The sequence below is a fragment of the Anas platyrhynchos genome, chromosome 12, assembly GCF_047663525.1.
Source record: "Anas platyrhynchos isolate ZD024472 breed Pekin duck chromosome 12, IASCAAS_PekinDuck_T2T, whole genome shotgun sequence".
Lineage (NCBI taxonomy): Eukaryota > Metazoa > Chordata > Aves > Anseriformes > Anatidae > Anas > Anas platyrhynchos.
Genome location: NC_092598.1, coordinates 17341263 through 17353561, shown reverse-complemented (window position 1 = coordinate 17353561; position 12299 = coordinate 17341263). Strand labels below are relative to the sequence as shown.

The following is a 12299-nucleotide window of genomic DNA, read 5'->3' as shown; positions in this document are numbered from 1 at the left end:
GCCTTGTTGGATCTGGATGTTGCAGTCTTGATCTTGGAGCACCTGGCAGCTAATTTACTTGAGGAGAGACAGTTCATTTTCACTCGTTCTGAATTTTGGTTTAAAACTGCATAGCACTGTGTAGCACTTTACCCGAGTACTCATTGTATGCCTTACTGAAGAAATAATGGGCAAATGAGCTGTTGGAGACCAAAAGGGATGATTGTAATTTTCAGTTTATTATGAGGAGAAAATGCATCTGGCATGATCAAAGGCAAAAGCTTTGCCCTCCAGAGCAAAAGCAGCCCCCGTGACGAGCAGGCATATTGTGGCACACCTGGAGGTGAGCTGTGGGTCGGACGCCTGAGTCTGATTTTTGAAAATTTCCATTTAGAGGAGGGGAGAGAAAATGAGAGCAGAACCAAGGGAGGGGCAGGAGCTGGAAGGAAATTGAGTAGTGATTAAAACAGACCAAAGGATTCCACCCCCAGCAGGAGCAGCTTTGCTGCTGGGTCTCTCATGCTGCCACAAGTTTTCAAAACCAACGACAACCTTGTCTCATCACAGAAGGAATAAAACAAACTTTAGCTCCTGCTCAGTCTCTCTCTTGGAACATGAATTTCCAGTGTCAGTCAAGCTGGGTTTTGTTGTTGTTTGTTTGTTTTGTTTTGTTTTTTGACAGAAGCAAGAAGATTTTTCCAGCATGTGATGGAAGAGAGGGGGAGTGATGTAGAATCAGCCTCCTTGTAATCTGAGGCACTGGGAACTGTATTTTTTAAGTATGTTTGCCTCCCGAAATGGGAGTCTGGGAGACGAGCAGAGCAGGAACACATGGTTCTGTGATACTGAGGCAGCTGGAACTGTAAGTAAAAAGTATTACTTTAAGGAACTGTGAGCCCAAAATTTGATATCACATGGTATCATGAATAAAGAGGAGAATCCTTCAAATAACCCCCTAGAAGAAGGGGCCATCTGGAGCTGTGACCAGAGGTCTCCGAAATTATAGGAGACAATTAAATAAACAAATTTAAGGTAAAGTTACAGAAAGTGTATGGTATCGTGGAACATCAGTGAAACAAAGACAAAGATCAGACAGCCTTATTTGTGAGAATCAGAGGTCTTCATGCTCTTGATGTGTTTAACAGTTCTCTGGTAAATTCAAGCAGAGGAGGTGCTCTTTCATCCTGTATGACAAAACCAGGATGATACCACATTCCTTGTGAAAATAAGATGTATGTGAATGTCATTTAAGTTCCTTCAGGTCCAGCAGAGAAAAAGTTGCAAGAGAGGAGAAGCATGATGGAATTAGAAAATACCTGCTCAGACTTTGGTGAAAATTGTCTTTCACAGAGGTTTCATTGCTCAGGGTGTGTACAAACCAGGCACCAGTGGTGCGCTCTGGGCTGTGACTGGGTACAAGTGCAGAAGCTGGACAGCTTTCTGTGGGCCTTGGGTCTCACCAGAAAGGTGCTGCCTGGGAACTCGGGGTTAGCAGGATGGAGAGCAGTACTGCAGGGATTCCATGCTGTATCGGCACAAACCCAACTCCAATTTACCCTGCTCTGTTGCTCTGTGGAGGGCCATTGGCTCAGGGTGGGGAGAGCCCTGGAGCAATCTGAGAAGATTAAAGAGGCTTAAGTAGACCTTGACTGGAGTGAAAACAATAGCTAAGCCTGACCACCCACTCCAGGTATTTCTGCAATGAGGAGGAGTGCTGAGAACTAAAAATCTGACAATGATAACAACTGGATTATCGCATAGTGGATACACCACATCCCACAAAGTTGATACTTATGTCTCATCAGTGCTAACAGCAGTTCTGGCTCCCTGCACCATTTCTGATTTCCAGTGTCTGAAAGCAGGCTGACAAGAACCAAGCAGGTCAGCTCTGGTGCTTTTAACCCTCTGATTGCTTCTCTTTTTATTTTGCAAATGTCGTATCAAAGAAAAGGAAACAGATCCAACTCCGGGCTTGGAGGCTGGGGGAGGCATTCAGTGAAGGTGTTATAATTTAAGTTCCAGGTTAAGCCACAGAATAAACCTAAAGTGAGGCCAGAGTGTTCAGAAAAAAGCTTGGAAAAGTTTCCTTTTTTTTTTTTTTTTTTTTCTTCTTTAGATGTGTTGTAGCTTGGTATTAGAGATGCTCTTAATTCTTCATGTACAGTGGATGCAGACTTCCAAATCATTCAACTCTATTCATGCTGAATTATTGCCACATGGAGTGGAAGATAGTGAATAGCTCCCTTACCTTACTCTCCCCTTTTTAAGGTTTCCCCTCCTCCTCCCATTGATGTAGGGAACATAGCACTAAAGTTTCATCAGATCTAATGAAGTCTTGCCCTTTACAGATCCCAATTCAATTCTTTTTTCCCCCCTTCTCTCTGAAGCACTCCTTGGTAAAACAACTAAGCTGTATTAGGTTCTATTTTAAAATGGTCTGCTGCTGACAGCTTCAGCTCTACAAGCAGTTGAAAATGGCTGGCAAACCTTTATACAAACAGCATGCAAAACATCACACAAAGCCTAGGGAAGAAATGGCTTTAGATGTAGGGATTATAAAAGAGTGAATACAATTTTAAGATAAAATACAAGTGATTAAGTTAATGATGGATAATTTCACCAGTTTGAAAACTATAATTAATAGGAATTAATTGTATATTTAGAAGTTTAGCATAGCTCCACTAAAAATGCTACATCAAACATAATGATATTGGAAGCCTATATAATGAAGAAATGATCCAGATGTTCATAAAAGCTTATAAAGCATTAGAAAAAAGGGGGCTGCATGAAGAAGCTCTAATGATAAAAAGATGCCACTTGCTGTTCTGCTCTTCTTTTAAATACATCCTTTCTGAAATAATGATTATCATTTGTACTTTCATCTTAAGTTAAATAGCATATGGCTTTGGCTGATTAAAGCCCCCTCCTGGTATTAATCAGCATCTTAGTATCATGTTTCTAATGGAGGCAGCAGTTGCCCTGCTGATATTGTAAGCTTTTTAACAACATCTAAGTCTGTGGATCACTGCTGCTGGCAAGAAATAGCTTTGAGCCTCCTATGTACGAGACTATTGCAAAGATGTCACTTACAGGTGCAGTTTATATGAACTTCTACAGCATACTGTGTCTTAAATGTTTGCTGAAACTTGAAGTTTAATAATAGCCTTAAATAAATAGTTACCTGTTTTCAAAAGAAAACCAGACAACTTTTGAGCACGGGAGTGTTTGACAGAGAGAGGCATCCTGGAACCAGAGATGCCATGCTGCAGGGAGCTGTTGGTGTGTGTTTGAGCAGCTATTGGTCACGAAGTCCACCCGCACGGCATCAGGTCAGCCTGAGCCCAGGCAGGCCAGCGGCATTGCTCACAACCTGGCCTCTGGTGGCTGCGGGGTGGCTTCACGCAGCAACGGCCTCCTGCGGTGGCTGAGCTCAGTTTGGGAGTGCTGTAGGTTTGTCACAGCATCACTGAGCGCCGAGGGAGAGCTGCAGTGGTGCCGTGGTGGCAGCTCTCACCGACACCCACCGTGTGGCTGTTCCTTGTTAGCAGTGTGTGCTTGCACAGCACCTGCCTGGATGGAGCCTGGTCAGGCCAATTTTCACCATCTCCTTTTCTGTGCATGAAGCAATTCTGAATATCTGTTATCTTGTGCATTGTAGCTAGAATTGAGTTTAGATTTAAGCATGCTTTCCCAGAGCTGGCATTTGTGGCTTAGCACCTGGGAATACCATTGGACATTGCTCCCATTTGCTGTTCAATATAGCTACCCTAAGGCTTTGTGGATGCACAAAATCCTACAATTCTCCACCCCCTTTCTGCCTGGATTGCTGTTTTAGAAAGAGCAACTCGACGAATAAATTCTAGCAAGGCAACATGATCATAACTCTATGGTTGCCACCTTCTTTGTTAGCTCCCATCTTTCTTTTCTCACTTGCAAAAGTAATCACAACTGCGTGGTTAATCTCTGTCATTTTGTACATGGCTGTTATTAACCTAATGTTTTATCCTTCTCTTTGGGAACTTCTAAGCTTCCTCAATCACTGTCCACCACATCCATGCTGATTATTTAACACAACTCGCAAGAGCTTTGGATACTTTAGCTGTTGTGCTTCATTTATCTTGCACATTTTTCCTGTAATATATCCCAATGCTGCTCAGTCCCACAGGTTATTTTACATTTTGAATCTTTGGCAGGCATGTTTCAACTTGAATTATTTCAATTCTAAAAACATCTGCAATAATTTGACTTTCCTGCATTTTCGATTGTTATAGTAATTTTTAACTGATTTTTAATTTGTTTCAACCACTCTCCATTTTGTTTTAGAATAAACTAATCACCAGGATTTTTTTTTTATTTTTTATTTTTTTTTTGTTGGCTTCCTGGCTGTGTTTTCTAGAAGGGAAAATATCATTACATCTTTACTAATAATATTTGTCTTGTTGATAACCATTGACCACCTAAGCACTTTAAACTATTTCTCTCTTGAATGGTAGGCCATAGGAATCATACTCCTGCTCTGAACACAGAGTAAATTAGGCAAACCATTTCATTTCTTTTTTTTAGTTAGAATTGCTGGTATTAGGGCCAATTTACTTCTCAGAAGAGCTCCTCTTGGCAGCATAATGTCTTTTTATTTAGTTGTTTGCCATCTGTAACTTGTTTCTGCTCTATTTCTTTATTGGCTATTGATGAGGTCAAGATGGTGATTTGGCAGTTGCTGCCGACCACCTGTTTTTTGGCTCATCAGCCCACGTGGTTGCCACATCACGTAGGTACTGCAGAACCTGTCTCCGTCCAGGGGTTTACTCGTAGTCGATTTCCTTACAAGCCACAGGGAAGTCCTTCTGCCACTGCCCCATCTCCCTGCCGGCGGCGTGCTTGCGATCCCACAAAGCCGATGTTCCAAAATGACACTTTTCAAAGGCTGTGCAAATTTCCGCCAGCCTTTCCATAAGCAACAAAAGAATCCGCTTCCTGTTTAAAAAGAACCACTGACATTGTGTTTCAGTTAATAACCAACCACACATGCCTTTTTGCAAAAAATCCTCTTTGATCAGTACAGTGCCTTCATTTTTCTTCCCCACTAATTTGCCATTACTCAGTTAAAAGAGTAGAACATGGAGTTACCACTGGCCGGGAAGTGAGTGGCAGCTCTTGCACTGTGGAGGGCATCTGTGTTTGAGAACTGGAAAATGGAGCGTTTCTCACAGCTTTCTCAAAGAGAATTTTAGCAGTGGCATCACCACCGCAGTTCTAGCAACTCTGCATTTTCTAATGGTGAGAATTAGAGTCTGGAGAAAGAAAACATCATTATCTCACCTTTTGTTTTCCCTTCCCCCTCTTAATGAGAAAGTACTATTCTTGGTGATTTTTTAGTGGCACCTACAAACTTACTCATGAAGCATTACCACACTGTGCTAAGTGCTATAAAATCATCAAGGTGCATTTCTTTCAGTGTCATGTCTTTGCTTACAGGACTGCTATTCAGCCACTGAATTTCACACAGAGCTGCTTTACGGAGGAAGCAGAGCTAAGACTCAAGCAGCATGGAAGTTCCTGCCCAATTACTTGGTAGCTTCTTTCTTTAGTGGGTACGTAACAATCCATTTGTTTTGCTTGATATCAGGAATAAATTCGAGGAAGTAAATATGCCTAATATTTGAAGAAAGCGTATTTGCAGAACATTTCAACTTTCCTCAGTCTTTATTTCCTCTGGGGCTACTGACCACATGAACCTCTGAACACATCAGCTGAAGCCTTCCTCCAGGAGCTCAAATGGCAGAAGAGACTGCACATTTTCAGTAGTGCAATGTAGTGAGTTTACTTTAAGCTACACAATATGCATGCTACTAAGAATCTGCTCCTCAGCTTTCTTTTGGATTCCTTATAATCTTCAGATTCACAAATGTTCCACTAATAATATACACAATGGTCCTGTCAGTCTTCATGCAGAGTCTGCGTAGCTATAAATTGCATGACATGACAATTATTATGCAATTTGGGGGTTGTGGAAGCCGTAAACATCATAATAATCAGATTTAAATACTCAGTGCTCCAACAAATTAGGCATGATTATAGTGAGTTGAGTTCTGTCTTGAATGCAAATGCAATTTCATCCAACTCTAATAGCAACTCCATAAAAGTACACAGAGAGAGTATGTGGTACACGAAGTATTTTTGAAAATGAAAATGTTGTATATATTAATGAACACAAAATAAAACCTAGGGGGAAATATAAATATAGTTCGTGATGCTTATCTCAGGGATAATGGTTTAGATTTTTTACTTCTGGAACAGCTAGCATTTCAAAAACTAAATATTTGATTCATGTAGTTTGTTTTATTTATATTAAACATTCTCCACGTGTCCAAATTTATCCCTTTGCTGTAGACTTGCATTTCTTGCATTCTGCTTGCATCCTTATCTTGTTAGATGAAGCTGCAGTGCTGCGTAGGCCTTGCAGGGGCCTCTGCACAACCACCAGTGCCACGTACCTGTACCAGGCAGGCGTTCGGTGTGCATACCTGTCTGTGCTTCTCTAGGCTGCTGCTTGTCACCTGGGGTACCGTAGTGTGTAGGAGCTCTAATTGTGGGCTAGTAACCCCAGATCTAATTCAAAGAAAGAAGAAAAAGCCAGTCCATTTGTCAAAAGCTGCCATTTCTAAGACAAGAGAAAGCAGATGGATGGGGACAGGCAGGGAATAAAGGGAAGCAATGACAGTATTGATCTGTATGACTGTGAACTCCGCTGCATGTTGTATTTACTTGTCTTCTTCACAGTGTGTGAGGGCTATGGGGAGGGTATCTTTACACAGACTGGCTTAGCTTTGTGCTGGGACAGGCAGCTCAAAACTGAGGTTATATGAAGGACAAAATTCCCATTTGGGCTTAGGAGAGAATAGTGACTGTAGGTAGCTAGTAGTACTTGTCAAGAGATGAGGGAGAAGCATAGATGAAATGTTTTTAACATCCAAATTCTGCTTACTCAGCATTCTCAAATGTTTTGTGTTGTGATCTTGCAGATGAGTACAGAACCTGTCCTGCAGCATGCTGTACTCACCACAGGGCTGTTTGGGAAATGACAGGAAGAGCTTCGATCCATGGCTGGCAGCTGAACCCTTGGAGCACAAGACACACAGCATGCATTGTCATCCTGATCGAGGAAGGACATCACAATGAGCACTTTAAAGGTAAAAAAGAAATGGGAAAGCCCAGGGTACTATCTTAGAAAGAACAGTGTTGTCAACAGAAATTGGAGTAGCCCCTAAGCTAAGCATTTCTGTCCCACGTACATACACACTCTTGTCACTTTCTCCCCCTTTCACCATCTCCTTTAACATACGCTAGCTAGGATGGACAAAGCCTAGAGGTGTAGCTATGTATTTCCCCTTACCATCTGCAGCCGCAACAGCTAGAGGAGTAGTTACCAAGTGCTTCAGAGGTGATACCAATGACATGTGCTAGGTGCTCCATCAGGGAGTGTTTCAGAACAACCCAGGCACCACTCCACTTCTGAGACATGGTGCATCACTTGTGCTGTGGCCTGTCTGAGCTGGGGAATTGTGCACCATTTTAGCTATTGCACTAAAAGACTGGCCGCAACAGAAGCTAAAGTGAGTTAAGTATCAGCCCATTGCATATCTTCTATAAGCAGAAACATTTGCAGTGATCAGTCAGCAGTTTATTGGCTAAGATCAACAACTGAGATAACTACAAATAAGTGGCTTTGCAGCCTTTTCTTCTAGTATGTCTTTTGCAATCAGTATGAATTATTACAGTGGGTTTCAAGAGGTACATAGAAAGTTCAGCTAACAAGCAAATAGATATAAAAGAAAAGGATAAAGGGAAAGCCAATGTTAATGGCTTTTCCTTACCAAAGACAGCTGGAGTTCATAACTGTATCACTATTAGTCTGCACAGTGTCATTGTCAGTCTGAAGACAAAAAAAAATCAATGTGCATTTTCTTTGAAAACAGAAGAATGCAAGAACTAGATTAGGATAGATTAGTTCAAATATCTGGTCTGATGGCAAATAACATTGGGATCAGAGAAATGAAAATGCTGTATGAACTCTGGCCAGAAATTCCACATTTACTAGAAATCCAGTAGTGCTGTTGTTCTCCACAGAGATGATGTGATCCTCAGCACTGTCCTAACTGCTCACTTCTCCCAGGACATGGAAAAGGTTTCAAAAGTGAAATCTTCCAGAGACATGTACCCCCATTTTAGCCAGGACATTTTATGCTGTGACTACAGATGCTTTCATTATTTAGAGTAAGTGTTCAAAGAGTCTTTAAGAAAGACCTTAGTTCTAAGCTAGTACTTGCTCTCAGCCAACATCCCAGTATGACCCCAGTCGGAACTCAGCTGGTGAAGGTGTGCTATGCTTTTGAATATGATGATCTCTGTACTTTTTCTAAAGGTAGGGACCTCTTGATCAGATTTCAACATGTATAATGTCATTGTTAAATCCCCCTTTGCTGACCTAGCCATTACTTGCTTCTTTTGGTGCACAGAAAGGCTATAGTGTTGTTGTGTCCCAGCTGATGCCCATGGTCTGTGCAGTTCCTGCAATGCAGCACTGCCAACTCTAGCAAATTAAAGGCCAACCTCACAACATTTTGTTAATACTTCAGTTCTTTGACTCAAATGATTAGGTGAAAATCTGAGTTTTCATTAAAAATTAAGCACCCCATTTTATAAAAATAGATATGGAGAAAAACTTGACTATATATACTTTTATAGGATTGGAATGTACCAGGCACAATATAAAATGAAATGTATTATATTTTTAGAATACTCCTGAGTTTTTAGACCTGACTGGCATGTTTTTAAGTTTTGGTTTTACATAATCAAAGTGTAGGAATTTTGAAAATATTTGTGCAGTGTTTCATGAGGTAGTGCTATTTGAATCAATTTTGCTTAATACTGGAAGCATTTGGTGGGCTAAAATTTCTAAAGGATAAATAATTGTTTTATTATTTATTTAGTAGATAAATGATGTGATGGGAATACATCATATTCCTTTTTCTGAAAGTTAATTTAGAAATATCCCATCGTATGCAATGTAGAAAGTAGACTTTCAGTTCAGTATTAATGTACATACTTCTTCATGTCTTAAGATAACATATCTCCAAATATGAAATAAATATTTAAAAAAAAAAAAAAAACTTCCAGTATTATTCCCACATGTGATAAAAGAGCCTGTAATCTCTTGATAAGGTAGTAACTGACCGTGAAAGGGAAAGAAATGACAGGTCTAGTTCTGGGAATGCCTTAGAAGAAACCTTCCCATGACAGACTGTATGACTCTTAGCAGGTTTTTGTTGTCCTTCCCAGAGGTTTCTTAACAAGAACTTGGGACTGGCCATCACTCTCTTTTTGGATTCAACTTCGTCTTGGTTCTCAAGCTATATGTTGTTTTGGTATCGAGTCTCTACAAATTTCCCCACCTCATCAACTGGCAGTGGAATCAGCACTAATTTTATTGTGTGTGCTATCTCACTTCTATTTAGGGATCAAAATTAATAAAGAAAGAAAGAAAAACTTCTAAAACAACTACTGCCACCTAGTGTCGTAGCAAACTCAGAAAACCCCAGACAGGCAGCTCAAGTTCTTCCCACTAGAAAAATCCTTGGCGGTAAATCCCATTTCCATTGATTTCAATTGGCACTGACTTCCTCAGATGTTAATATTACAGCTTGTGTAGAAAAAGCTATATATTTTCCTTCACTATATCCAGGGAAATAGTTTTACACAGGATACCTGAGAATCTGTGTGTGTGCATTGATGTGATGACAGATAATTTAATTGTATTCTGCAGTTTTACACTAATGCAGATGGGGATACTACTTGGCAGACCGTGGTAGGGTGTGATAGTGGTGTCAAAAGTGAAGAAATGTGACCACTGGCTCATCATGTGCCAGCTTCAGAAAGCTGTCTCTCAGTAAAACCTTTTAAGATGTATTTGCCATACTGAGATAAATATCACCATTCATTAACATATTTTAAGGGATTGTAATGAGTATATTATACCTCATTTTCTTACAGTAGAAAATCCTTAAACTAGATTTTAGCAGAAGGAATTTGTGTTGCAGTGTTCTCTTCAGAATGATACAACTTCTAATGATCCTTTCTGTTGAATAAAAACTATTATGAGATGAAGCATACCAGAAGATATTAATTACACATCGTGATGCTTGTGGCAATACTTCTGATTTAAATGAATCACACCATTTATTTATGTGAGGCTTGATACACTGTGTGCTGTTAAGTACCCTTTCTACAAGACAAAAGCTCAGTCAGAACAGTGTTATCACCATTTACCTCTAATGGCTGGATGCTGAAAGCCAAGTAAGATAATCTCTGTCTGGTCTGAGGTTTTACCAGTAATGAAATTCACTGAGATTTCTGCAAATGCTTTGGACTCAACTTGTGCCTGTTCTCTGAGGTCCTCAGTGGTCTTAGAATTTAAGTAATCCTCCAAAGAATCCTGCATTAACTTCATTCATATTATTGAATACACTTTATAGACTGTTTAAGTAAGGTGGAAAAACATCTACACTTCATTTTATCCATGGGAACCATATTTGAAAGTATGTACCTACAAAGTTTCAGTGTTAGCTGTAGAGCTGGGGGCCAGCATCCGAAAGTTTTGTCTGTATTTCCTGTTCTTGGATCAGCACACTGCTCAAATTCCTGTAGCAGGATTTAGAAAATGAAAGGAAACGGGTCACAAATAGTCAATACTGTGAAAAGAGTAGGAATTGTTGAGAATCCTGAGTGAATGCTTTATCTGTTCCTCAGAGGACTGGGAAGTAATAGCTGACATGGCACACACATTCTAGAGCAGTTCATGACCTCTTCATTTATGAAAAAGCCAAAGTAACTAAAATTGCAAAGGAACATCTTGTTGCATAGCTTAGTGATCAGCAGCAGATCTGGGAAAACTTAGAACAGCAACCTGAGAACAGTCTATGAACTGAGAAGGGCATAAAAACTAGAAGAGCTCCTGATGCAGGAAAACTGGTGAGCAGCTGATGAATGTTCCCTGAAGTTTAGCATGTGCGCAGTCTGGCATACTAGCACTGAGAGAATAAAGGTCTATTTTCCACAAACCCTTAATTCCCACCACTTTGAAAAAGTGAGGTGCATTTTCTCTTACACAGAGTATTAGTCCATGCTCCACATAATGTCCTGTTATTTTGGCGGTGTTGCTCATGAAGATGTGATAATCTGACCCTATGTATTAATCTTACATGGGCTAATACAGACAAAGCTTTTGCAGTTGGTAGGGACAGATGCAGCTGAGGTTAATGCTGAATTTATTGCCTCATCATCTTTCCAAGCCTACCAGTAAGGAGGGAGCAATGAAGACATATTTGTTATGTTGTTCTAACTAAAAATAACTCTCAATTTCTTTTTTTCTCCTTTTTTTTTTTTTCTTTTTTTTTTTTTTCATCCTAAGGGTAGAGTTTGAGACAGTCTTGAAGCATTTCAGAATTTACTGAACAAACATCTCCTTACTCTGCCATGCAAAACACTCACAGACGTTTTAACCCCTTACTGGTGTACCTTGACATATCTTGGACTTGTCACATACAAAAACAGGAGGCTTAACAAATGGTCTAAATGCTTTCTGTGAAATATATTCTAAGTAACATAATTCTTCGTTCAGGTTATTCTGATCTGTGGATATTCCCCAGCATATTAGACTTGAGAATGTTACTGAGCAGTTTGGACAAAAGTCTGCAAAGTCTGTAGCAGCAGTTTCAAGTCTTTCAGCTACGGGTGTTGATAAATAAATAAATTAATTAAAAATAAGTAAATAATCTGTGTACACAGGTGGAACTAATCATGATATCTGCAAGGTATTTCCTGGCAGTCTGAAAAATACAGCTTATTTTTACCTTATTTTTCATCAGAAAAGAAACTGAAAATGGATTCATCTATATTTGGGGCATTTATTCTTCCTCAGTTACACAGAATGATTCTCACAGAGGCAAAATGCCCCAAATGTTTATTGATCTTGCTTTGTCTTCTTAACTTAGGCAACAATGAAGGCAAGTCTCTCTTTTAAGAAGTGTATCACAAATACACCATGTTAAATTCAGAACTGTATGGTGTCCTGCGGAAGTCTACATTCTTCAGGACTATTTCCCGAAGTATGAGAGAAGATATAAAGACTTTATTCCTTTCTTTTACTACCAACTACAATAAAAATCTTACAAACATAATGTGTGTCATGTCTCAACATTAAACTTTCTAGATGGGCAAATGTTGCAGTTATTTACAGATGCTGACATTTTCAGGTGCAGTTT

At 39.8% G+C, this 12299-nt stretch overlaps 1 long non-coding RNA gene across 3 annotated transcripts in view; it reads left to right on the top strand.

Annotated features, from left to right (window-relative positions):
- The window catches only part of LOC110353084 (uncharacterized), a 25155-nt gene extending 12856 nt beyond the window's left edge, over positions 1-12299 (top strand). The window contains exons 2-4 of one of the 3 annotated variants that reach the window (XR_005268964.2): positions 5455-5570; positions 7002-7169; positions 12030-12299. This is a non-coding gene — a long non-coding RNA (uncharacterized lncRNA). Of the gene's footprint in view, positions 1-5454; positions 5571-7001; positions 7170-9318; positions 11382-12029 lie in introns of those variants that run through there. The other 2 variants (XR_011812211.1, XR_002403104.4) reach the window with 2 other exon arrangements.